This window comes from Erinaceus europaeus, chromosome 7 (genome assembly GCF_950295315.1).
Source record: "Erinaceus europaeus chromosome 7, mEriEur2.1, whole genome shotgun sequence".
Lineage (NCBI taxonomy): Eukaryota > Metazoa > Chordata > Mammalia > Eulipotyphla > Erinaceidae > Erinaceus > Erinaceus europaeus.
Window position 1 is genome coordinate 14631815 of NC_080168.1, and position 26744 is coordinate 14658558.

The 26744-nt window shown below is 51.9% G+C and overlaps 1 protein-coding gene across 8 annotated transcripts in view; it reads right to left on the minus strand.

Annotated features, from left to right (window-relative positions):
- The window catches only part of SH3BP4 (SH3 domain binding protein 4), a 47998-nt gene that overhangs the window by 19170 nt on the left and 2084 nt on the right, over nucleotides 1-26744 (minus strand). For 2 of the 8 annotated variants that reach the window (XM_060193833.1, XM_060193832.1), the window contains exons 2-4: nucleotides 3419-3501; nucleotides 1447-1532; nucleotides 774-874 (exon numbers count right to left, since the gene is read on the minus strand). The exons of 2 other annotated variants lie outside the window; for them this stretch is intronic. The gene's annotated coding sequence lies outside the window, so the exon portion shown is untranslated. Of the gene's footprint in view, nucleotides 1-769; nucleotides 875-1446; nucleotides 1533-3418; nucleotides 3502-26744 lie in introns of all 8 variants that reach the window. 4 more of the 8 variants (XM_060193830.1, XM_060193834.1, XM_060193831.1 and 1 more) reach the window with 4 other exon arrangements.

Sequence of the window (26744 nt, forward strand, 5' to 3'; positions counted from 1 at the left end):
GCCCCCCTCCCTGCCACATTTTTTTAAAAATAAAAATAAAGATGTATTTTGTTTGTTTAATCTTAGGACAGCGGAGCCAGAAATAAACAAATAAGGATGGGGACAGGCTTCCCTCAGAGCTTTCATCCTCCAGGCCTCAAATATGCTGACAATGTCTATCTCCCCCACCCCACCCCCAGTTCCTGCCTTCACAGCCTCCTCACATTTAGTCTCTGGGCAGCGGCAGCAGCTAGGATACATTTCAGCACTGAGAGAGGGTCTGTACTCAGCCCTACAGGCCCCGGGTCCCCTCTCCCTCTCTCAGTCACTCCCCAGACAACAAGAGTTCCCAGAGGTCCAGCAGACGCAGAATTAGTGCTTCTCTGTCACCCACCCAGGAGAGCCATGTTTCCCACCAAGCTTCTCTCTCGGACACTTGTGGAAGTCAGGAGCCAGTGCTCAGCGGGCCTGGTTCTGGGAAGAAGCTGCATCCCCGAAACCTCCTGAGTCTGAAGGTGTGGGAGCATGGGGACATGAAACAGGGCCTGTATCAACCAGCAAGGACGTACAGAGACACCCCTCCCCCCAAGAAAAAGGACGAGTTTGCAGGGGAGACATGAGCTCAGCTGGCAGAGAACCCCGTCTGTGACAGAACCCTCAGGTACCAGTGTCCCGCACGGAGCACCACCTCCACCTGGACCAGATCTCAGAGCAGTGTGGAGGTGTCCCTGGACTCACCTCCCCCAAGCCCCAGTCCTCAGTTTGACTCTTTAGTGAACACGCATGAAACCCACCCCTGCCGTTTGAACTTCAGTGAACAGCAGGGTCCTGAGCTCCAGACCTCAAAGTTCCATGTGCTGTTGGTGCTTTCAAGGGGGCCAGGGCTGGGTGGCTTCTGGGGTGAAGAGACAATGGGGGGTATGCAAAGCTGTGGGGGGGTATGACCCACTGCAGTCTCTCTCTGTCTCTCTCTCTCTCTCTCTCTCACACACACACACACACACACACACACACCAAGCCCAAACCCCAACCCGGTGATAACTGCAGAGCAAAGATCTGGGGTGACCTCCAGGAAGCTGTCAGTGAGTCCCCACTGGGTCCACACATGCCCCCAACCCCACCCTAATGCCGGGGCCTGCACACCTGGGGGAGCATCAGCCTTTTAAGATCATCCATTTATTTCTTCAATGTATCCTCAACTTCCCAGTAAATCTGTAGAGCCCAGAGGAAAACATAATTCTCCACGCTTATTTATTTATTTTTTAGATCTATTTGTTTTTGAAAGAGAGAGAGACCCGAACACTGCTCAGCTCTGGCCGACAGTGGTGCTAGAGACTGAATCTGGACGTCAGGCTTACAGAGCTCACTCTCTTAATGCCGTCTCCCTGGCCCTCCCCAGCTTAGTTTCACAATGAACTTAGCAACACGGAGCCGAAGGCAGCTTATCCAGTAGGGCACATGTCTTACCTTTTCTGCAGTGCTGGCACCATGTGGAAGGAACACCACCACCAGGGGAAGCTCAGGTACTGTGGAATGAGTCTCTCTCTCTCTCTCTCTCTGAAATAGAATGAAAAAGGTGGCCCTGTGTGGTGAAATTGTCCTGCCCAAGACTCTGGCACCACACAAGATGAAATGGAAATTAATGGAGACCATGCGGTGACACACCTGGTTAAACACACTTACTACAGTGTGTAAGGACCCAGGTTCAAGCCCCTGGTTCCCACCTGCAGAGAGAAAGCTTCACAAGTGGTGAAGCAAGGTTGCAGGTGTCTTTTTTTCTCTCTCTCTACCTCCAGTGCCCCTCTCAATTTCTCTCTGTCTCTAACCAATAATAAATAAATAAATAAAAGATATTGGGGGGAAGTAAATTAACATAGTGCTCCAGGTACAGGAGGGAGGGAGTGACCCGGGCTCGCTGCTTAAGAGTGAGTGACCCTCTGAACTTGAAGGAGGTGCTCTCCCAGCCTCCTTATCTGCAGAATGTCAGGAATGCCGGCAGCTGTCCAGGTCTCCAAGGACTCTGCACGTGTGTGAGACTGTGCTGTCTATGTGTGTGTGGCGGGGTGGTGGTTCAGAAGCCTCATGTGAGCTGGACTCCCACCTGTATAGCCCTTGGAGGGGGCACAGCTCGGGTTCCCCCAAGGAGCCCTGTCCTGGTGGGCACACCCACTAAGCTGCACGCCACTCCTATCACTTGTGGGCAACTCATCAGTGAGCCCAGCAGTTCCAGAGGGTTGTGGGGGTCTTTCAAAGGAAGCTCCCCAAAGCCCCTCCCTAGAGTAGTAGCATTTGTGGGGACCTCAAGAAACCATCTTCCTAGAGATTTGTTTATTTTTCTGAGCGAGAGAGGGACCAGAGCACCTCTCAGCTCTGGCTGATGGTGGTGCCAGGGACTGAAACTGGGACCTCAGAGCCTCAGGCAGGCAAGACCTGTGCTCCCCCATCACCTGACCTGAGACCATGCCAGTCAGTCAAACCAGTCACATGACGGGGTCAGAACTTGACCCCTAGGTGGCCCCTAGGAATGGGGTACAGCTGCACTGACTCCAGCATCCTCCCACTGGCCCCGCAGCAAAGCCCAAAGCCGGCCTGAGGCCAAGCTCCTGCTGAATATTGAGAAGTGAGAAGAAAACAGAGCACCTGGGGGCTGGGGAGAGAGCAGAATGGTTCTGCAAAAAGACTCTCAGGCCTGAGGCTCTGCTCAGTCCCCAGCACCACCATAAGCCTGAGCTGAGCAGGGATCTGGTGAGAGAGAGGAGAGAAAGAACAGAGCACAGGTTAGCGCGTGCGTATGTGCTGGGGGGTAGCGGGGCACAAACATTGCCTAGCATCTACATCCCATTTCCGTCATCTCTGGCAAGACCTGAGACAGAAAGCAACCCCCCCAATAATAATAATAATAATAATAATAACAATAATAATAAATTTCTCCCAGAAACTCCCAGGGGCACTTCCCTGTCTCAGTCCTGCATTCTAAGCCTGAGATATGGCTGGATTTGCATACACCAACTCACACACACACACACACACACACACACACACACACACACACACACACACACACACGCTGGTCCCTTTTCCTAGATCCCCTTGCTGCCCAGCCCCCTCCCCAACCTGGACTCTGAAACAGAAAGAGCAAACCACACTCCCCACGACCCCCTCCTCATCAACCTCCCCCAGCAATGGGTCAAGAGACACCCAGTCCAAATCCCCCGGTGAGGCTGCCAGGTGGGGCCAGGCCTGTCAGGTTCACCTAGAGAGACTGCCTGTGGCTGAGCTCCTGCCAGTGGGGGCTGGTGAGGGCGCGTCAGATGAGCAGCAAGGAGCTGGGTCTAGTGGGTGTCACCGCTGCCCAAACAGACCCAGGTCTCCAGGACCAGGAGATGTTTACAAGGCTGGGTGGGCCTGAGAGGCTTCAGTGGGCAAGACTGGGACTGACCTTAGGGCCTGGGCTCCTGCATTCCTGGCTCCCCTAGTCACAATCCCAGAGCAGCCTGTAGACACCAGGCACATCTCTTCTTCCTAAAGCACAGGAGGTGGGGAGGAGAAAGTCCAGCAAACATGAAATCCCAGCAAAGTGTATAATCCTTTTTTTTTTTAATTATATTTATTTATTTTCCCTTTTGTTCCCCTTGTTTTTTATTCTTGTTGTAGTTATTATTGTTGTTGTTATTGATGTCATTGTTAGATAGGACAGAGAGAAATGGAAAGAGGAAGGGAAGACAGAGAGGGGGAAGAAAGACAGACACCTGCAGACCTGCTTCACCGCCTGTGAAGCGACTCCCCTGCAGGTGGGGAGCCGGGGGCTTGAACCGGGATCCTTACGTTTCGCGCCACCTGCGCTTAACCTGTTACGCTACCCCCCAACTCCCCACCAAGTGTATAATCTATGACTTCTCTTCTTCTCCACATCAGAGCTATGCTGGGGCTTCGTTCCTATGCAACCTCACCAGTCCCAGTGTACTCTTATTTTATGTTTTCAAATAGAGCGCAAGAGATAGAGACAGAGACAAGGAGAGAGGAGAGATATCACAGCACCACTCCACTACTAGTGATGTTCCCCTGTGCCTGGTGCTCCCACATGGTGGGCCAGGGCTCCAGCTCACAGCCTAGTGCACGGTAAAGTCTGTGCTCACAGCCCAGAGCATGGTAAAGTCTGTGCTCTACCAGGCGAGCTATCTCCCTGCCCCAGATTTTTATGATCTACATAGGTATGTGGCTTCAAGAAAAGCCTGAGTAGAGTCGAGGAGCTGCCCACTTCATTGGGGGAGGGGGGCTGGGTCACGTGTCTGAGTGACAAACAGAATCAGCAGGAGAACCAGAGTTCACAACAAAGTATTCTGACTTCACACCCAGGGTTGGTGATAGAGAGGCAAGAATTAGCACTGTCTGTGGCTCTGAGATCCCAGGTTCAGTCCCTTATACCACCACCAGCCAGGGCTGAGCAGTGCTCTGGATTCTGTATCTCTCACATGGCCCTCGAAGGCACCGCCTCTGGGCCGTCCGTGCCCAGTGCCCCTTTCTCAGCCAGCACATGCGAACACACAAGCCCCTTCCCAGGGAGGAGGCCCATTGTTTTTATACACGAAGGCCGTGCACATCCTGTCCAGATTACATAAAATAGCGACTTCCCTGCCATGCCAGCAAGAGAAGAAAAGCCAAGGAAGGCCCAGAAACGTCCAGGAGAACATTCTAGAAGGGCACCATTAGCAGCCTTCTACGGGGGGTGGGGGTGGGGGGTGCCTGCCCCATGCTGGGCTAGTGCTGGGCTAATGCTTCCTTTTCAGGGTGACTGCCATTGTTCCAAGGACAAATATTCCCCAGCCCCAGCCCCCCTCAAGGGGGACACATCCCAGCCAAGTGGGACTCTCTCAGCCACGTCTCATCACTGGTGGCCATTGTTCTGGGCATCTCACCCTGTGACTGGGTAAGAATGAGTCCTTTGTGCAAACACAGAGGAACAGGCAACCTGGGCACTGTCCCCAAGCCTTGGGCGCAGACAAGCCGTCCGTCTGGTTTCGGGGGGGGGGGAAGGGGGGTGCTGACACGGTGCCAGTGTCATCATCAGTGTGAGGACACACAGGGAAGTCACCCCAAGTCACCAGAAAGGAGGCACTGTTCTGAGGATGGGCACACAGGGACATCTTATCTTCCTGTGTCAGGGACATGAGGGCTGACGTGGACACGGGGACATCTCTGGGGAGAGAAGCCTGAGGTTCCAGAAAAGGCCAGGCAATGTCGCCAGAAGCCACTTTTCCCTCGGGAGCTGATGTGCTCAGGCCCAGGGATTACCAAAGCCTGCAGGCTTCAGTGGCCCCATGACAGGGGGGGCAGTTATGGGAGCTGACCCTTCAGTGCAGAAAAGGGGGTTTCTGCAGGTGGACAGGACCGGGGGCACGAGGAAGACTGCACTGCCAAAGCACTGGAGGGGGCCTCAGCTGTGGACCCTGCCACCAGGTTCTCAGACCACCCCTGCCACACCCTGACGGTGTGGCTCTCACTCGGGACTGGAGTCCCCTGCCACAGAGGCCAACAGCCCACCATGGGAGGACCTCCCCTTCCTGAGGAAGACTCGAATTGGGATCCTCACGTTGTTCCTTGAGCTTCAAGTCATGTGCGCTTAACCCACTTAACCCCCATATTACAGCAGTTCTAAAGCCTTGACTGGAGGAGGGACAAAGGGCAGAAAGGCATTTGAGAAGAGCATCAAATGTCAGAGCCTCACTAACAGAGCAGTGCAGACAGACCCTCCACAGTCAGACCCTCACCACACAGGCCGACGGGGCACAACAGGACTGCTGGAACAAGCCGTTCCTGAAGCCTGAGGTCTCAACACAGGTGTCAGAAGACTGCCGCATTTTTAAATATCTCCTCCACCCCAACCCTCAGTCTCAACTTCTTGGCTGAAATAAGCCTCAGGAAATAGCCCATCTGCTTTTATTTATTCATTTATGTAGCATGCCCGGGGCTCATGAATGTGGGTTTTCATGACAGGAAGAAGGAGCCACTGATGGCAACACCATGTCACAGGGGCTGGGCCTCGAACCCAGGTCACACACATGGTAAGGCACCTGCCCTACCCGCTGAGCTATCTCCAGGCCCCCAGCTGGCTCTTTCTAATTTTGATTTGGGATTAACAGTGGGTTACAAGGCTATAAGGCTGCAGGGTAGAGCTCCACCCCACAGCCATCACCAGAGCTGTGTTCCCACCCCATCCCCACCTCTCAGAGGTAGCCACCGGATCGCTCAGCTAACAGGGCACTTGTTTCTGCTTTTATCTGTTTCATGTGTGTCAGTTCCCTAGATTCCACGTGTGAGTGTAAGCATCCAGTAGTGGTCTTAAATCTCTTATCTCTCTAAGCACCATCACCTCCAGTTCATCCATTTTGTTCCAAAGGACACAATATCATTTTTTTTTTTGGATTGCGGAGTAGTATTCCATGGCATTTATTTATTTACTTTTTAAATTTTTAAATATTTATTTATTCCCTTTTGTTTCCCTTATTGTTTTATGGCTGTAGTTATTATTGTTGTTATTGATGTCGTCCATTGTTGGCTAGGACAGAGAGAAGTGGAGAGAGGAGGGGAAGAAAGATATGGGGAGAGAAAGACAGACACCTGCAGACCTGCTTCACTGCTTGTGAAGTGACTCCCCTGCACGTGGGGAGACGGGGGCTTGAACTGTGATCCTTATGTCGGTCCTTGCACTTTGCGCCATGTGCACTTAACCCGCTGCGCTACCGCCCGACTCCCTCCATGGAATTTATATTCCATAAATTCTTTAGCCAGTCATCTGATGATGGGCATTTAGGCTGCTTCCACTCTGGCTACTGTGAAAAAGGGCCCCAGCATACTCTTAAATAAGACTTCCTCCTCCTCTCCTCCTATGCAATCAACTAAGGAGTTGACTCAAGGGTTAGCACTGGACTTGCGTGGTTCCCAATTCAATCCCAAGCACTGAATGTACCAGGGTAATAGACACCACAGCGTTGCTCTATGACTCATGGAGCTTCCTGGGGTGCCCTGGTGCTTCTCAGGTGATGCAGGGGCTCAAACCCTAGGTCTCAGGCATGATCAAGTACATGTCCTGCTAGAAAAGCTCTTTCTGGCCCCACAACAGATGCTCAAGGGCACCAGGCCTATTGATCTGCAAAGCCCAGCAACCCTGGGCAGGGGAGGGGGGGCCCAGGTTGTATCAGCCAGAGGGGCTCCTCCCAAGAAGTCCAATGTCAAGGGCAGAGGTTTGTGTCCCAGGGAAGAGTACATCAAGCAAAGGAGTAATTATTTCCCACTTAAAAAACAAACACAAGGCTTCCCATTAGGGATTTGTCCTGGAACACCTCTTCTATCCATCCCAGCAGGATCCTGCAGGAATCCACAAGCTAGCCAAGCCTGGGATCCCAGACAACAAAGATCACCATAGGAACAGGTCACCGTGGGCCCCAAATACCATGACTTCACCCCATATTCCGGAGGGGTGAAGACTCCCTGAGCAAACAAACTCGAGCCAGAGCCTCACTGAATGGCAGGAAGTGGGCAGTCTAATTTTAACTTTCCCCAGGAATGCATTCCTTTCAGAGCACCAGGCACATTCCTCCAGGGTCTGGGTTCCAACAGTAAAGGGGTCACCACAGGAGGCCACCACCAAGCCTGGGGGGAGGGGGGCTGGGGGGGAGGGGTGGGCATGCTGGCCACGGACCCCAAGTCTGGCTTCACTGATTTTCTGAACTGACTCCAGGGACTCCTGCAGGAAGAGGTTCCACACCCCAGGGTGGGGTCTCCATGTCACTGGCACAAGGGCATGGCCGGGAAGCCAAGGCTTGAGAACTAGCCCTAAGAGCACAGGCGGCAGAAACAGCCCAGGCGGCAGAAACAGCCTCAACTTTAAAAAAAGACACGTGGGCAAGTGACAGAGGGCTAAGAAAGGCTGATTATTTACCCCCCCCCCCACACACACACACACACTCCCAGGGGAAAAGAAAAAACAAACAAACAAACAAACAAAAACCCACAAAGAACTGGAATTCAGAAAGAAAAATGAGCCAAAGTCAGGAGATGGGGCTGCACCACAGAAAGAACCAGGTCAGTGAGAAGTAGGAGTTTGCTTTGAATAGCCAGGAATTTTGTTTGTTTTGAAAACCAAAAACAAACCCAGAGGCAGTAGGGGGCAGGCCTTGGGGCACCTGGTGAAGCACATGCCATGCTCAAGGACCAGGGTTCAAGCCTCTGGTCCTCACCTGCAGGGGGGAAAGCTTCACAAGTGGTGAAGCAGGGCTGCAGGTGTCTCTTTGTCTCTCTCTCCTTCCCTTTCTCTCTCTCTCTCTCTTTTATTTGACAGGTCAGAGAGAAATTGAGAGAGGAGGGGAGACAGAGAGGGTGACAGATAAGACACCTGCAGACCTGTTTCACCATTAGTGAAGGATCCCCACTGCAGGTGGGGAGAGGGGGTTTGAACCTGGGTCGTTACATATGGCGGTTTGTGTTCTTAACCAGGCGCGTCACCACCCAGCCCTCTGTCTTTGTCTCTCTCTCCTCTATCTCCTCTATCTCCCTCTCCCCCTCTCAATTTTTCACTGTCTCTATCCAATAATTAAATAAAATTCAAGTGAAAAAAAAATTCAGGAGTGGAGGACGGCTCCATGGTAGAGGACATGCCTTGCATGTGAGGCCCTGGGCTGGATAACAGGGACCACATGGGAGTGACAGGACAAAACAGGGAGACCCCAGAGGTAGTGAGAGCAAGCACTGCTGCGATGTGTTCAGAGGTGGAGCTAGAGACAGATAGACAGACAGACAGAGAACAAGGACATCACTCTAGCACATTAGAAGCCAGGGATTAAACTCAGGCATACAAGTTTGGAGCTACATACACTATACCATCTCTAGGGCTCTGAGAAATAGCTAATTGGTTAAAAACCCCAAATCGGAAAACAAAAGATCAGTGATCAGAGACACCCCCACCCCCATACACACACCGTTCCTGCGGGCCTTGCTCCATCAGAACAATAATAAGAATTACAAGTTTTAATGGAAGAGACTCACAGAAGGGGTATCAGGCATGGCCCAGGAAGCCGTGAAGACCCGGTGACCTCAGCCAGCCCCCTCACAAGCAATGAAACAGGTCTACAGGTGTCTCTCTCTGTTTCTCTCCCTCTCTGCCTTCCCTCCTCTCTCAGTTTCTCTCTGTTCTCTCAAATAAAGAAGGAGGGGAAAAATGGCCACCAACAGCAGTGGTAATAAAAAATAAATGAAAATTTTAAAAAATAGCAGTGTGGGGGCCAGGCAGTGATGCTCCCTGACACCACTGTACAAGGTCCAGGGTTTAAGTCCCCACTGCCAAAGGAGAAGCTTCACAAGTGGTGAAGCAGATCTGCAAGTATCTCTCCCTTCATCTCTGTCTCCCACTTCCATCTCAATTTCTCTCTGCCTCTATCCAATAAATGATAAATAACGGGGATCATGCCGTAGGGCAGTGGGTTAAGCACACATGGCGCAAAACACACGAACCAGTGTAAGGATCCCAGTTCGAGCCCCCCCCCCCCGGCACCCCACCTGAAGAGGGGTCGCTTCACAATCAATGAAGCAGGTCTGCAGGTGTCTGTCTTTCTCTCCCTATCTCTGTCTTTCCCTCCTCTCTTCATCCTATCTAACAATAATGACATCAATATCAACAACAATAATAATAACCACAACAATGATAAAACAATAAGGACAACAAAAAGGGGAAAAAATAGTCTCCAGGAGCAGTGGATTCGTGGTGCAGGCACCGAGCTCCGGCAATAACCCTGGAGGAAAAAAAAAAAAGATAAGCACTCACACATGCGTGCGCGCGCACGTGCGCGCACGCACACGCACGCACGCACACACACACACACACACACACACACACACACCAGCCTGGAGTGGTAAACATCAGACATATGTAAGTACCTGGCCTCACAAAAGAAAAGCCCAAGCAAATAAAGCCCTCAATGGAGCCTTGAAGCCAAGGACACCTGCCACCACACCGCCCCCTCGTCCCGTTCAGGCTGGGACTCAAGCTGTACTCATGTGCACCCCATTCCCTTGTATTCTTTTTATTATTTATTTATCGCATAGAAACAGAGAACTCAGGAAAGAAAGGGAAGAGAGAGGGAGAGAGAAACAGAGACCCCTGCAGCCCTGTTTCACTGCTTGTGAAGCTTCTCCCCTGCAGGTGGGAACCAGGGTACAAGTCCAGGTTCCCACCTGAATTTTCTCACCTGACAAAATCTTGATCCCAGTCACCCCCACACACACACACACACCCTGCAGGATGGAATCTGCCGTGGAAGCCACGTCCCTAGAATCTGAGCAGCTCAAGGCAGGGACTCCCCCTCTGGCTGAGAAGGCTTCTCCTCCGCTAAGCCCTTGTCCACGCTCCCTGCCCTTTCTCAAACTCTCCCGGTAAGTGATGAGAGTGAGTGAGGGTGCACGCAAGTTGTGCTGGGGGGTGGAGGGGGAGAGCTGGCTGGGACAGCAGCTCACTCGAAGGCCAGTCCCAGAAAGGACAGAGGACATGATGCAGAAAGACAGCCCAGCCCAGCCCAGAAGACAGCACATTGCGGCTGCCAGGTGCCGGATTTCTCTCTGGCAGGGGTGTCCGGAACTGCTAGCATCGATGGCAGGGACCCAGAGCCTGGCACCAGGTGGGGTGAGATGTGGCAGGCAGACGGGGTGTCGAGGCCGCACCTCACCTGAGAACCATGGTATGAACCCCCATCTCCCAACAGCTTCTCTGCCGCTCTTGCAGTTCTAGAAAGAGTCTATCACCCATCCGTCCACCTATCCATTCAAGTTATCTCCCCATCTCCCCATCCATCCACTGATTTATCATCCATTCAGACACCTTCCCTTCCATCTACCAATTTGTCTACTCAGCTCTAACCATCCACCCTATTCATACATTTACGTATCCATCTGTCCACCCTTTTAAGCAGTGTTTCCTGCATAGAGACAATGAGCAATGAGGGGGGGGGGGTGGCGCACCTGGTTGAGTGCACACATGACAGTGCACGAGGACCTGAGTTTGAGCCTCCAGTCCTCACCTGCAGGGGGAAAGCTTTGAGAGTAGTGAAGCAGGGCTGCAAGTGTTCCTCTGTCTATCTCCATCTAATAAATAGAAGATAATTTAAAATTTTTAAAAAGAGAAAAATCCAGAAATAGAGAGATACCTGTAGCACTGCTTCACCATTCACAAAGCCCCTGCCCTCCTGCAAGGTGGGGACCAGGAACTTGAACCTGGATCCTTGCACATGCTAACACATGCACCACCCTGTGGCCCCCCTCTACCTTTCTGTCTTATGAGAGGATGAGAGCATCACTCTGGGTTATGTGGTACTAGGGACTGATCTCAGGACCTCATGCCACCAAGGCCTGCACTCCACCTTGGAGTCACCTCCCCATTGTAGAATACATTTATTTTACTTTACACAGGAGAGAAAAAGGACACAGCACCATTCCAGTTATTTGTGGCTCCAAGGAGTGAACCAGGTGCCCCAGGCCTGCATGTCCTGCACTCCACCAGCTGAGCTAGTCCCCCAGTTGCTATTTATTTTTAAATAGCACTTTTTTTTTCTCCAAGAAACTGGTCACTTATTTAATGATTGACCAACAGAGAGAAATTGAGGGGGAGAGATAGAAAAGGAGAAAAAAAAGATACTTGAAGCACTGCTTCACCACTCGTGAAGCTTTCCCCCATAGGTGGGGAGCTATTTATTTTAAATTTTGCTTTCTTTTAGTCTAGATAATAGATTTGCATGGAAGTCCTAAGGAGAAAGACAGGGGCTCCCAGATGCCCTGAGTGATTAAGCACTCCCTCTAGGAGAGCTCACCTGTCTACAGCCTGATGCCAGAGCATCATTACTGAGGGGAGTTCGTTCACTCTTGACTAAATGTCCTCAGTCCATCCCCACCACCCCCCAGTGTCCCTCTCCCACCCTGAATCTCACAGGGCATTTGATGGCCTTATCAGTGGCTGTGACAGCTCCTGAGGCTCCTTGTATGATGATGACCTTGGCCACTTAGAGGGGGGTCTGTCAGGTACCGAGGAAGACAGCTTAGGCTGTGAGGTCCTGCTGATTATTTTTTTACCCTAGGCTGAGAAGGAAAGGCCTAACTGCAAATTAATAAGGGTACACAGCCTGATGCTGACCTTGGACAGCTGGACCCACCTCCCTCAACCCACTTAAGAGCTTTGGCCCTCCTCCCCCACTGCCTGGAGATCTCCATACTCCCCCCACCTCCAGCAACCACTGCCCACCAGAGAGGCCTAACCATACACTATGCCCTTTCTTACAAAACAGCAACTTGAGTTGTTGCACACGTGCACAGCATCACTGCTGAACAGCCAAAGCCCAAGGTCAATTTGTTCATTCTTTATTGAGAAAGAGAAGAAAGGCTCTCCAGCAATGTTCCAACATCCATGAAGCTCCCCTGGCTCACTCTCTGTGTGTCCATGGTACTGACAGGAGAGACCCCACAGCCCTGCTCCAACCTCCATGAAGCTCCCTGGGTGCTGTCCATGGTGCTGAGAGGACAGGGGGATGGCCACAGCCCTGCTCCAACCTCCATGAAGCTCCCTGGGTGCTGTCCATGGTGCTGAGAGGAAGGGGGGGTTGGCCACAGCACTGCTCCAATCTCCATGGAGCTCCCTGGGTGCTGTCCATGGTGCTGAGAGGAGAGACCCCACAGCCCACCTCCACCACCCAAGAGGCTACCTGAGTGCTGTCCATGGTGCTGAGACTTAAATCTCCTGCATGATAAGGCTTGCACTGTAACATGTGAGGTGTCTCCCAACCCCAGTACAATCTCTTTGACCACATTTTGAGGCAGACAAGCAGGAGAGAGGGTGAAAGAAAGGCAGAGGTGGGAAGGGTCCACCCATCCACTTTCACCCTGCCCCCCCAACAGGGTTTTTGGGAAGACGGCAACATGGAATCACCTCAATCATCAATCTCCAAAGGACAATTTTCCCCCCAAAGTCGCCATAAAGCTGCTGAATGTCTCCTGTGCTAAAACCTCTGAGATTAGTGGAAATATTCTTTCTGGAAAGTTCCAGTGTTTTCCAAAACCACACCTGACAGGCCACACTTGAGATTGGCTCTTACTTCCTGTGGGCAGCACCTCACACCCACAAACACCCCCCCCCAAAAAAAAAAACACCCTGACTTCAGACTTCAGAGAAGGGAGGCTCTCTGGGAAGCACTGAGACTACTTTTGCATCTCTGAGCCTGGTGAGCAAAGGGTAGGGGGTAGGAGGGCAATGCTGGGGTGTGCCCAGAAAGTGGGGGGGGGGGGCTTTGCTTGACATCAATGCTGAGTCATGAAGATGCTTTGAAAACAAGGCCCCCCCTCCCAGGAAAGGAACTCAGAAACTGGATGGGGTCCCCTACACAATAGCTGAGGGAGAAGAGCAGGCTGAAAGCTGTGAGTAGAAAGCTCACCATTTCTGAAAGACCCCTGTGATTTCTCTCTGGAGTTCCAGGAATTAGAGCACATGCCTTCCTGCAGGCAGCCTTCGTGCATGCTAAGCCTAGCTCTGCCTCCACCCGACACACACACACCACAAAGCCAGTGGCCCCATCTGTCCTCTCTGGGCGGCTCAAGGCTCAGATTTCATGTGTGAGTTTTCTGTGTGTCATTTGTCAGCTGCATCAGCTCTCGACACTGTGAGGGCAGAAGGTGGCTTCCCAGGGGTGAGGTCAGGGGAAGGCTTGTCCCTTCTTCTCTTGGCAGGAATACCTCCTTCTAAACTGGCCATTTAGAGATGAGCTCCCAGTGTCCTGATAGTCAATCAGCTCACTGGGATTTTCATCTTGCGGGTAACTTTATTTTTTTTAATATCATATATTTTTTCTGGATAGAGACAAAGAGAAATTGAGAGGGAGAGAGACAGATACCTGCAGCGCTGTTTCACCACTGTCCCCCCAAAGCTTTCTGCCCTGCAGGTGGGGACTCAAACCCAAGTCCTTGGCCATGATCACATGTCCACTCAACTGGGTGTGGACCACCTGGCCCCTGCAAGTAAATTTAATGCTCATATCTTAGCAGAAAATGTGAACAGACAGATGCAGTTTGAAAAACACTGAACCCACACTGTCAAGTGTGTGTTCAACCAGCTGTGCCTCCACCTGGCCTCCTTCCCCAACTTTGAGAGAGATAGGAGCACGTGTGGGGGCAAGAATGAAGTGGTTACAGGCAGAGATAAAGACGCACGAAGGAGGATCAGGTGGTAGCACAGTGGGTTAAGCACAGGTGGTACAAAGCAAAATGACCAGCGTAAGGATCCTGGTTCGAGCCCCCGGTTCCCCACCTACAGGGGGGTCGCTTCACAAGTGGTGAAGCAGGTCTGCAGGTGTCTGTCTTTCTCTCCCCATCTTTGTCCATTTCTCTCTGTCCTATCCAACAATGACATCAATAACAACAACAACTATAACAATAAAACAAGGGCAACAAAAAGGAATAAATAAATTAATTAAGTAAGTAAGTAAGTAAGTAAAAGACACATGAAGAAACCTGTGTCGCAAGGACAAAGGATAGCTCACGGTGGGAGTACCAGGCAAGGGCCAGGAACTGTGACCCCCCCCCACTGTCGGGTCAGGTCTGTCCTCTTCCACACACCCAAAGGGCTCAGGTTTGTAATGTTCGGACACTCAGGTGAACTCTGTGGCCTCTTTCAGTGCAAATGACTCACTCTTGACATGCAAATGAAGACAGAGGAGCCAGTGTCATCCCTAACCTCAGGTTCTGGGCAGGACACAGAGTGGGCACGCAACAGTGCCCACGGCCAGAGCAGGCGGGTGAGAAGCGGATTCATTCTCAGCTGGGGCCCCACAGAGGCAGCAGAAGCAGCCCCACACAAAGCAAACATCTCCCCGGACTTTGGGCTCCCTGCTCTGTGAAGACAGGCTCCTCGCCCCCAGGGCCATCAGCGTTCAGAGAAGGTGCTCTGCAGTGCCTGCCAGCTCTTTGCTTTCTGCCCTTTCTCCCCAGGACATCCAAAGCTCAGTTTATATTTGTTTTATGAAAGGGAATGGGGAGGAGGCTGAAGACGGCTACCCCACGGGGGTAGATAGCATAATGGTTATGCAAAGAAACTCTCGTGCCTGAGAATCCAAAGTCCCAGGTTCAATCCCCGACACTACCATAAACCAGAGCTGAGCAGTGCTCTGGTAAAAAAACAAAACAAAAAAAAAAAACCAGCCACTCCAAACCTGGCTGCCTGTTTTCACACTCAAGAAAGTGTGATTTTTCCCCCCTAAATTTTATTTTTTTATTGCCACCAGGGTTATTGCTGAACAAGGAAGCTACTGCACCCGGCAGACATTCCCCACCCCTACCATTTTCCTCATTTTATTTTACAGGACAGAGAGAAATTGAGAAGGGGAGAAACAGAGAGACACCTGCAGACCTGCTTCACAGCTTGTGAAGCCTTCCCGCTGTGGGTGGGCAGTGCAGGCTCAGATCGCAGTCCTTGCATATGGCACTGTGTACTAATCCGGTGCACCACTGCCCAGCCCCCTGATTTTTTTCACAGTCCCCCTTCACCTCCCTAGCTCTGTTTGCAATTCCCACCAAAGACCAGGAGGCAAGGGATGATGAGAAACATCCCCCAAGGTGTCCCAATCGCCAGCTCTGAATGCCTGGCTCACCTGTGCCCTGGGGCCCAGCTCCCCATGGGGGCCCTGCTCCTACCCCGCTCTTCCTCCCAGGATGGAGGTGCTCCACCCCAGCTCAGCCCAATCTCACTCAAGGCCAAGATGGCCACCCCTGCCCACCTCCTGCTCTGTCCTTTCTGTCTGCCCTTTCTGTCTGCTGAGCAGGGAGCACAGCTGCTGGTCCTGTAGAAGGGGGAGGGGATGACTCAGAGATTCCCCTGGAAGATGGGGAGGGAGCCACTCAACGGGGTCCAACACAGAATCCCAATAGGAGGCCCTAGGGGATGCCACTCAGTCACCGCCCCCCCAAGCGTCTCAGTCCAGGGGAAGGGGGCTGCACAGTATAGTCAGTGATGATCTGGGCTGAACTGATGGGGAGAGGAGCCCTCATTCATCTCATGGGGTCCCTCTGATGTGATTGGAACTGGAAATTCTCCACCTCCCCATCAACTCTCTTTTCTTTACGGAGTATAAAAACTCACATAATTTATCTTTATTTTGTTGGACAGAGACAGAGGAATTGAGAGGGAACGGGGAGATAGGGAGGCAGAGAGAAAGGGCTGCGTGTGAAGCTTCCCACCTGCAGGTGGGGAGTGAGGGCTTGAACCTGAGTCCTTGAAAATGGTAGTGTTTGTGCCTAACCAGCTGCACCACTGCCCAGCCCCTAACAACTCTTAATAAAGACTTAATAGGGAGTCGGGCGGTAGCGCAGCAGGTTAAGTGCACGTGACATAAAGTGCAAGGATCCCAGTTCTAGCCCCCAGCTCCCCACCTGCAGGGGTGTCACTTCACAGGCGGTGAAGCAGGTCTGCAGGTGTCTATCTTTCTCTCCCCCTCCTCTTCCCCTCCTGTCTCGATTTCTCTCTGTCTTATCCAACAACAACAACATCAGTAATAACTACAACAATAAAACAACAAGGGCAACAAAAGGGAATAAATAAATATTAAAATAAATAAAGGCTTAATAATGGGGGGCAGTGCACCCAGTTAAGTGTACATAGTACTAAGTGTGGGGGCTGGGGAGACAGCATAATGGTTATGCAAAAAAGACTTTCATGCTTGAGGCACCAAAGGTTGAGGTTCAATACCCAGTACCACCATAAGCCAGAGTTGAGCAGCTCTGGTGAAAAAAGGGGGGCAGGTGATGGCACACCTGGTTGAACACATGTTACAAAGTACAAGGACCCAGGTTCCAGCCCCCCAGTCCCCACCTGCAAAGGGAAAGAAAGCAGGGCTGCAGGTGTCTCTCTGCTTCTGTCACCTACTTCCCTCCCTCTCAATTTCTGGCTGTCTCTAATAAACAAATAAATATATTTAAAAAAGATTAAAAAACATAGTACTAAGTGTAAGAACTTGCACAAGGATCTGGGTTCTAGCCCACCTGCATGAGAAACACTTCACAAGCAGTGAAGCAGGGTGCGCACGCGCAAACACACACACACACACACACACACGGTCAAGGGAATGAGTTCAAGTCCACCAAGAGTTCACCAGAAGGGCCCAGAACTAGGACAATGTCCCCAAGAAGTGACCACAAGCCTCCAGCTTGCTGGTCCAATTGAGGGGACCCCTCAGCCTCTCCCTACAACTCCATGAGGGTATACCTGGTACCCGAGACATGCAACCAGAGTGACGGAGCCCCCTCCTCCCAGCTTCCCCACAGCACTCCAGGCTGAGCGAGATGCCCCCAGAGTGCCACCTAATGCCACAGCCAGGGAGTGGTGAGTCACGGCACAGCAGGTGCCAAGCCTGGAGGGGCCACGGCTCCTTTGCAGGTTCCCATGACATGGCCAGGGAAGGGCTGTCTCCCTTCCCCAGGGCGTGAGGGCATCTGGCATCAGACCATAGCCTCCCTCCAGGCTTGGAGGGCCATCCCCCCTCACTGAGCCCCCAGATTCCAGTCTGGACCCTCTGATGTCACTTGTCAGGGTTGATCAGTGACACTGGCCCACACAGCACACCGTGCTCAGAATGACACGGGCTGGAGAGGCTGCTACTGCCAGTGTGGACATCAGCACTCTTTGTTGGACAGTGGGGACCCCAAAGACTCCCCCCAACACACCCGACCCCAACAGACATGTTCTTTAGGGCCTGAGACATGTTCTTTAGGGCCTGAGACCCGTGGCTTTCTCTGCTGGTTAGTGTTTCTGCAGCAGGGGTGAAGGGTGGAGGGTGGTGTGTGTGTGTGTGTGTGTGTGTAGGCAAGTCCAAGAGTGGCCTCAGAGCTCTAGTTTTGTAAAAAAAAAAAAAAAAAAAAACAGCTTTAAAAGCCCCTCCAGGAGTTGGGTGGTGGCTCACCCAGTGAAGCGCACACACTAAAGCGAGCGAAGACCCAGGTTCAAGCCCCTGGTCCCTACCAACAGGAGGGGAAGCAAGTGGTGGAGCAGGGCTGCAGGTGTCTCTCTTTTTTTCTCTCCCTCTCTATCTCCCCTCCTTCTCAACTTCTCTGTTGCTATCCAAAATAAATAAATAAAATGAATAAAAAGCCCCTCCAATAGCAAGTATATCCGCCCTCCCAGCAGGGCAAATGAGCAGTGCTAACTCGGACTATGAGGCTGAAGACCGTGCTGAGAGGGCCACAGCACAGAGCTAACTCCATCCTGGCTCAGGGCCTCCAGCACGTGGTGCGCCCCTCTGAGTGGCCTGCCAGCCCTCTCTGCTCTCACTTTTTATTTACAGAGAGCGAGGTGAGACACCAGAGCATCGTACCACCGTCCGTGGTGGTGCTGAGGCTCAAACCTAGGGCCTCTAACAGCAAGGGGATGGGGGTGCTCTACCAGCCAAGCCATCTCCTGGCCCTTAACAACGATCTGACCCAGTTCCCACCTGCAGGGGGAAAGCTTCACAAGTGGTGAAGCAGGGCTGCAGGAGTCTCTGTCTCTCTAATCTATCTGTCTCCCCTTCCCTCTCGATTTCTGGCTGTATCTTTCCAATAAATAAATGATAATAAAAAATATAAAAACAAAGGGGTTGCGTGGTGGCACATCTGGTTGAGCGCCCATGTTACAATGCTTAAGGACCCAGGTTCGAGCCCCTAGTCTCCACCTGCAGGGGGGAAGCTTTGCAAGTGGTGAAGCAGGGCTGCAGGTGTCTCTCTCTGCCTGCCCCTTCCTTTTGACTTCTGGCTATCTCTATCCAATAAATAAAGATAATAAAAATATATAAAAAAATAAAACAATAATCTGAGACCAGAAGCACAGCATTCACTCAGCAAACACACAATGAAAAGTGACTCTGGGCCAGGCACACAGCAAGCCGCTCCCCACTCTGCCACCTGCCTGCTCTGCAGGCCCAGGGGGGGGGTCCCCCAGGGGGGGTCCCCCAGCAGGGCTGACAGGTGACAGACACAAACAGCTTGGTCAGCAGGGCGGTGGAGCTCCACGGAAGGCAGCTTTGTTCTGCTCCTGCATTCTCTGCTGTTTGGGAGGCAGCTTTGTTCTGCTCCTGCATTCTCTGCTGTTTCTAAAATAAACGTGTGATCACTTGAGTGAAAGGAAGGGAGGGAAGGAGGGAATAGATTAGAGAAAGAGAAAGGAAGGAAGGAAGGAAGGAAGGAAGGAAGGAAGGAAGGAAGGAATAAATGGGGGCCAGGTGGTGGTACACCTGGCTGAGAGCACATGTTACTGTGTGCAAGAACCTGGGTTCAAGCCCCCAGTCCCCACCTGCAGGGGGAAAGCTTTGCGAGGTCTCTACCACCTCCCCCTTCTTTCTCGATTCTGGCTGTCTCTATCCAGTAAATAAAAATTTAAAAAGACAATTTTAAAAAAGAAAGAAGGGAAGGAAGGGGAAAGAATGGGACTAGATGAGAGAAGGGGAAAGAAAGGAAGGAAGAAAGAAAGAAAGAAAGGAGGGAGGGGAAGAAGGAGAAAAACAGGAAAGGAGGGGAGGGAGGGAAGAAGAAAGGAAATAAAAGGGCCGTGTGAGAGGATTTTCTAAAGAAAGCCGTGTGGGAGGCGGCTCAGTACTGGAGCACAGGACTTGTATGTGTGAGTCTTGAGTTCGCTCTCCTGCAGTGCCCATGTCTCCATCTCTCACAAAACGCCTAAATTGTTAAAATCTCCAGGAAGGGAAGGAGATGGGGCAAGAAGCCAGAGTTCAAACAATTTACAGATTTTGAAAGTGAGGATATCTAGTGTAAGATGTTTCCAAGTCCCAGGGCACATCCTGGTAAACTGAGGCACAGGAAGTGCTCACCCATGGCTGCTAAAGGCCAGGGAAATAGCTCACTAGGATAGTGTGCTGCTTTGCCACATGCGTGACCCAGGTTCAAGCCTGGCCTCCAATGCCCTGAGGGAAACTCTGGTGCTGTGGTCTCTTTCACTCTCTGCCTCTCTATCTCTATGAAAACAAACAAATAAAAGCCAGTAGCTAACCGCCCGCTGGTCCCCGCCCTGGAAGCACCCTATCTCTGGGACAGGGGCTTCTGACTCCACCCCCAGCAACCTCAGGAATGGAACTAGTACCAAGGTCCTTCCTAATTCTTACCCAGACCTTCTGCAAGCACTGCTGCAAGCAGATCAGGATGAAAAGCTCCAAAGCCCTGCACTTCGGCAGAATCCTGGTGGTAAAACATGGCAGGATAAAGAGTCACTATTGACCCAACATTGACGAAAAGGCCTCAGCGAGCATAAGAGGCAACAGAAACCTTGGAAGTCCTGGCCTGGATAGGCGAGAGGGAACGAGCAGTGAGGTCCACACATCCCTCCCCAGCCACACGGCCAGGTGCGGACTAGCATCATACCTCACAGGTACAAGTGTCAATTCTCTCTCTCCTCCCTCCCCCAGAAAACTGTTCAGCTCCTGCTTATAGTGCTAGGGACTGAACCTGGGAGCTCAGAGCTTTAGGCATGAAAGTCTGACTGCATAACCATTATGCTGTCTCCTCCACCCCCAGTAGAGTCAATTCTCAAAGAGGTCCCAAAATAAATGCCCAAGGCCAAAGCTGAAAGTCAGCAGACTTGCCAAAAAGACCAACCAGCCTAGAGGGATAACAGAATTCTGTCATGTCCCCCCAAAGCAAATAGGTCCCAAGACAAACACTGAGATACCTCCAGTACTTGCAGTCACTCCACCCCACCTCTCAGTGAGGGTCTGAGGACAAAAACACTGAGCGAGGCCGTGTGACAGAGAGTTAACCACTGAGTTCCTCACGGGCACGGCAGCTCCTTGAATCTCACGCAAAACTTGCTTCCTATTCAACTGATCCAGAAAGAAAAAGCCATTCACAAAAGACTCAGCCCAGTGCCTGACATGGGGGAAAGCGCAAGAAACACGCAGAGAAGCTGGACCTGCAGAAAAGTCTCCCCATGTTAAAAAGATGCATGTGGGGGCCAGGAGCCAGCTCACCCCGTTTACCACACCAGAGGACTTGGGTTCGAGTCACAGCCACCTCATAGGAGCACCATGCACCGCACCAGAGAAAGCTCAAAGTTGGAGAGCTGCTGTTATTTCTCGTGTGTGTGTGTGTGTGTGTGTGTGTGTGTGTGTGTGTGTGTGTGTGTGTGTCTAAAATAACAAGGAAGGAAAGAACACAGGTCTGCAGGGAGCAATGGAATCTTGAGGCCCAGTGAGGAGCGGGGAGGGGGTACATGTGGCTATTTTGAGTGTAAGTGCCTGTGTCTCTCCCCAAATGGTAACTTAGCTCCGAGCGGCCAGTTAGCAACTGAACACCACGTGCCTGGCTTTCTCGCTCTAAAAATATTCAACAATGAAAATACCTAGGCTGGAACTGACGGTGCCCCTCCTCCTGCAGCTCTACCCCAACCCTGGGCTGTTCTGGTGGTTTATTTATTTTATTGAGAAAGAAACACAGAGAGAAAGACAGCCGGCACTGCTCAGCTCTGGCTGAGGGTGGTGCTAGGGATTGAACATGGGGCTTCAGAGCCTCAGAGCCTCAGGCATTAAGAGTGTGGGCATAACCATTAAGCTACCCCTGCCCTCCCCAAGTTCTTTCTCCACCTGCCAGCTCGGAAGAGGAAAGAGAAATAAAATGCAGTGCTGCCACCTAACAGTGTCCTGCCTCACTCGACACCAGCTCCTGTCCTTGGGGGTCAGCCTCAGTTAGGCCTGAGGACCAAGAGCCTCACCCAACCCCCTTCCCCCCAACCATGGCAGTGAAGACAAGATACAGGTGCTCATGATGAAAAGGCCTCTGGGACATTCCACAGCCACCTCCTCCCCATGATAACCACCCACAGGCTCTGTTGCTAAGGTGCCTCGGGCCCCTCTCACCCACTGCTCCCTTGTGGTACCCCCACCGGCCTCCCTGACCCCCTCAAATAGAAGTCCTATTTTCTGCATCACGAACACTGGTCTCAGTGGCCTAGGCTCCGTGTTTTCTATTTTATTTTTTTTTCTAGAAGCTTCCCCACTTCCACAATCATGAGCTTCTAACAAGCCAAACACAGAGTCCTCCAGGCTTTAGGGTGTCCCATGTGGGGCTCCCAGCCTTCTTCTACCACCCACACCCCCACCCCCAACCTTCACCAATAGCTTCAGAGACACACAGGAGATGTGCCCCCGGCCCCCAACCGCCCGGCTCTCCACCCCCTGGGCCTTCCTGTCCCATCTCCCATCTCCCAGCCACTGGGGTTCCATCTGTCCAAGCTCTAGGGTTCAAGTGCAAAAAACTGCAGCCCAAGGTTGCCCTCTCTCCTGACTGCAGACCGCACAGTCACAGCCACCTCCCTCAATTCTGCACCCCAGGGCCTGGCACCTCCCCAGTCCCGGGCCTGTAAAGAAGACTGACTCACAGGTTTAAGGACACTCCCTTCCCGCGCTGGCTGCCTCCAAGGAGATCTCTGCAGTGCTAGCAAGATGCACTGCTCCCCAGGCAGAGAGAGAATAACCACCCGCCCGCCTGCCCTGTGCCTGCGCCCTCACTGTCCTGGGCCCAGAGTGCCTCTGTCCTTTACTTGGGAAGCTCTCCCATGTAAGGGTTTTATTGTCTTTCCCTTTTCACACATGCCTTCTCACCCCCTCCAAGTTGCTTTCTCATTCAGAGTGACAGGAGAGAGGGAGAGACACCACAGGGCTGGAGGTCACTCCGATACTACGATACTACGGCACTTCCTGTGTGGCTGGAACCAGGGCTGCGTACATGCAAGGCCTGTGCCCGCCCCAGTCAGCTGTCTCTTCAGCCCTCTGCTCTAACATCTGAGACACTGATCGATCCTAGACAAGCTTCCATCTGCTCCTCCAGCGCAGGAGGACCTTCCAGGAAGACCTGCTTCTGTTCCAGAGCAGAGCAGGCCACCACCAAGAGGAGCGTCATCTTCAAACCAAGGTGTGTCACCACTCACAAGAGAACCAGTCAGCAGATAGCACAGTTGTCACCAGGGAGGTGTATGCCCCTCTCTAAAGATTTATTTATTGATAAGAAAGGGAGAGAGAGAGGGAGAATACAACATAGGAGCCGGGGGTGGCACACCTGGTTGAGCACACATGTTACAATGCACAGGACCCAGGTTCAAACCCCCAGTCTCCACCTGCAGGGGGAACACTCTGCAAGTGGTGAATCAGGGCTGCAGGTGTCTGTCTTTCTCTCCCCCTGTCTTCCCCTCCTCTCTTGATTTCTGTCTGTCCTATCCAGCAATAACAATAATAAAAATAACAATAACAACAAGGGCAACAAAAAATGGGGGAAAATGGCCTCCAGAAACAGTAGATTGATAGTGTAGGCACCAAGTCCCAGCGATAACCCTGGAAGCAAAAAAAAAAAAAAAAAAGTAAAAGAGAGAGAGAATACAACATATAAAGCAGAGCACGAGTCTGGCATATCTGATGTCTGGGATAGAACTCAGGAACTCATGCTTGAGAATGAGGTGCCACCTGGGCCCTCTCTGTCTTCTAAAAGCCTGATCTTCTTCCCCTCAGAATCTTCTGCTAAAACACTTTCTCTGTGTTAAGCGCAGGATAGAGACTACCGTGATCCTCCACTTCCCTCCCTCACACATTCTCTCCATCACAAGGGTTCACTCCCAGAGAGACACCAGAACCCCGATGAGGAGTTTGCCAGGCAGCTGTGAAAAACCACTCATGTCTGGGCCCCACCCTCCGAGATTCGGGTCAATCTGGAGATGAGGGGGCTGCATTAGGTCTTCATTTGGTTTGTTTGTTCTTAAAGCTCTTGGGTGATTTTAAGGTGTGGTGTGGTGTGGTGTGGTGTGGTGTGGTGTGGTGTGGTGTGGTGTGGTGTGCTATGGTGTGGTGTGGTGTGGTGTGGTGTGGTGTGCTATAGTATGGTGTGGTGTGGTGTGGTGTGGTGTGGTGTGGTGTGGTGTGGTATGCTATGGTGTGGTGTGGTGTGGTGTGGTGTGGTGTGGTGTGGTGTGGTGTGGTGTGGTGTGGTGTACCACAAAGCAGAAGCCAAGTCTTCACCTTATCCAACCACAGATCAAGGGTCCCAGCTGGGAGCTCCTGGCACTGGGGCAGGCAGCCTGACTCTAAGATCAAAGGACCAGAGAGAGGTTCCCTCAGAGAGGGAGAGTTGAAGTCACCCTGACGGAACTGGTGTCACAATCAGAATTTTCTCTCTCACAGCTTATCTACCCTCTGTCTGCTCTGAAGCCTCCCACCACATCATCAGAGAAGCTACAAAAGGAAAACACTTGCATTCTTTTTTTTGGATTTAGAGATTTGTTTGATTGTTTGTTTGTTTGTTTGTTTTCTCACCAGAGCACTGTTTAGCTCTGGTTTATGGTGATGCTGGGGATTGAACCTTCAACCTTGGCAGTTCATGCATGAGAGTCTGCTAGTCTGTTGCATATACTGCTGAGCTAGTTTCTCCCTTGGCTTGAGACTTAAAAGAGATTTTAATGGGCTTCCAACTTCCTAAAGAGTAGACTGGGGGAAGAGGGGGAGAGGGCACGAATGATTTAATAAGAATGCACATGCATGAAATCTCTTCACAGAAAGGATTATTTTCAGTCAGTTCCCAAGAGTTGGGCTACTGGGCACCAGTAAAGAGAGTTCCCCCAGAGATAAGCTTTTATGGGGCAGATAAGAATAATCTCATTAGGGTGGCATTAATTTGATTGTAGGGGAAGGCAGCAGGCAGTCTTCTCTTACCCTTACCTCACAGGCCTTCCCCGAATCACAATCTCATTCTAGTGACCCCATCGCCAGAACACCTGGCTTGCCGGGGCCCCGTTCCATCCATCTGGGTTTCCAGAGCCTCAAGCTGTCATCAACCACTCAACCCCAACAGGAGGCAGGGCCCCTGGCTGCTTTCAGGCTGTGTCCTCAGGCCCAAAAGTGTGCATGAGAGCTTCCTCGAGATGTGATCAGAACCCAGGTGGACACAGGTTTGAATCCCCAGCTTTCGTGCACTCACTGAGCCTGTTTTATCAGAAGGACATTATATGTATCCTTGTAAAGCGGGGGCTCATTGGCTTGGGATGGATGCTACCTGTATAAAATATTCTACTATTTCATTTCATGATAGCAAAGAATGAGAAAGGAGCAAGAGAGAGAGAGAGAGAGAGAGAGAGAGAGAGAGAGAGAAAGTACAGCACCACCCCTTGGCTCTGCTGTGTGCAGTACCAGGCATCGAACCTGAAACCTCAGGCAATGCAAGTCCTGTGCTCTACTGCTCAGCTGTCTTCTTGGGGAGGTCTTTAAAGTGTGCACACAGGGACCTGGCATAGTCCTGGGCAGAGGTTACCCATCTCCAGCTTTCCCAACACCCCAGACCTTGATTTAATTATACTACCCCCTCCTGCCACAGTGGTCTTGGGCTGGCTGGAGGAGGTACTGGATACTGAGTGATGTCACCCCAACTTCTGAACCGCCTCCTGTGTGTCCTTGACTCCCGGAGGCTGCATACAGACATCCTCCCTCACCCAAGAGCAGGTCCCAGGTTATGTAAGGTAAGGATGCCCTCAGGCTGCCCGCGGAGACTAGAAGGTTCTTCACTTCCTGGTTCCCCCTCCCTTGATGTGGGACTTCAGGAAGCCAGGAGGAGCCAGGAGACCCCGATCCTTGGCTAGAAGTTAAGGCCACAGGCTCACTAGGAGCTGGGCGTACCTGCTGGGCGTCACCCCCCCTCCCCCCCAATTCCTGGTGGCCAGGAGCTGTGACCAGGGGGCAGATAAGGCCCAGTGCCTGCCTCTAGGATCTTGGGGAACCTCACAAAGGGCTGACTCTGGCCTGTCCAGGTGTCCCTTAGAAAATAACAAAGCGGGAGTCAGGCTATAGCGCAGCGGGTTAAGTGCAGGTGGCACAAAGTGCAAGGACCGTCATAAGGATCCCGGTTCAAGACCCCGGCTCCCCACCTGCAGGGGAGTCACTTCACAGGTGGTGAAGCAGGTCTGCAGGTGTCTGTCTTTCTCTCCCCCCTCTCTGTCTTCCCCTCCTCTCTCCATTTCTCTCTGTCCTATCCAACAACAATGACATCAATAGCAAAAACAATAATAACTACAACAATAAAACAGTAAGGGAATAAAGGAAGGAAGAAAAAAAGAAAGAAAAGCACAAAGCAAAAGGACACAGGCCACCTGCTCTGCTAAAGCTCCTACTATTCTGTCCAAGGAAGGCCAGGGGGTAGGGGTGAAGGAGTGAGGGGCTGTCTTGAGGGGGCAGCCAAGTGCCCAACTGGGGGGAGGGGCGAGTTAACGCATCTTAGCCTTGTCGAGGGCTCTCCTCAAAAGTAGATACAGGCCTCAGTAGGAAGAGATTGCACACAAACACACCAGGAGACCTAGCAGGTTCTGATCAGAGCCCAAAGGTGTGAGTCTAAGCCACATACATTAGCTTATCTTCTGATCAGAGAGGAAGCGAACTTGGAATAAGAATCTCCTCCTTTCTGACTGCCCCAGGCAGTACCAGTAGCCAGATGGGGGAGGTCGAAGATACTAGCAGGAGGGAGGAATGTGCAGGACTCCTTTCCTCTCCACTCCAAGAAAAGTGAGAGCCTGACACAACAGAAAACACACGCGGCTTCAGAACTCTAGTCTACACCTTGTACAGCCCACTTTTCTGAGTTTGCCCCAGTGGCCAGACTGAGCTCTGAGAGGACACCAGGAACAGATCAAAGTGTTGGCAGGAAAGATAGAGGGAAAAAAAATAAATAAATAAACTCTGGTAGGA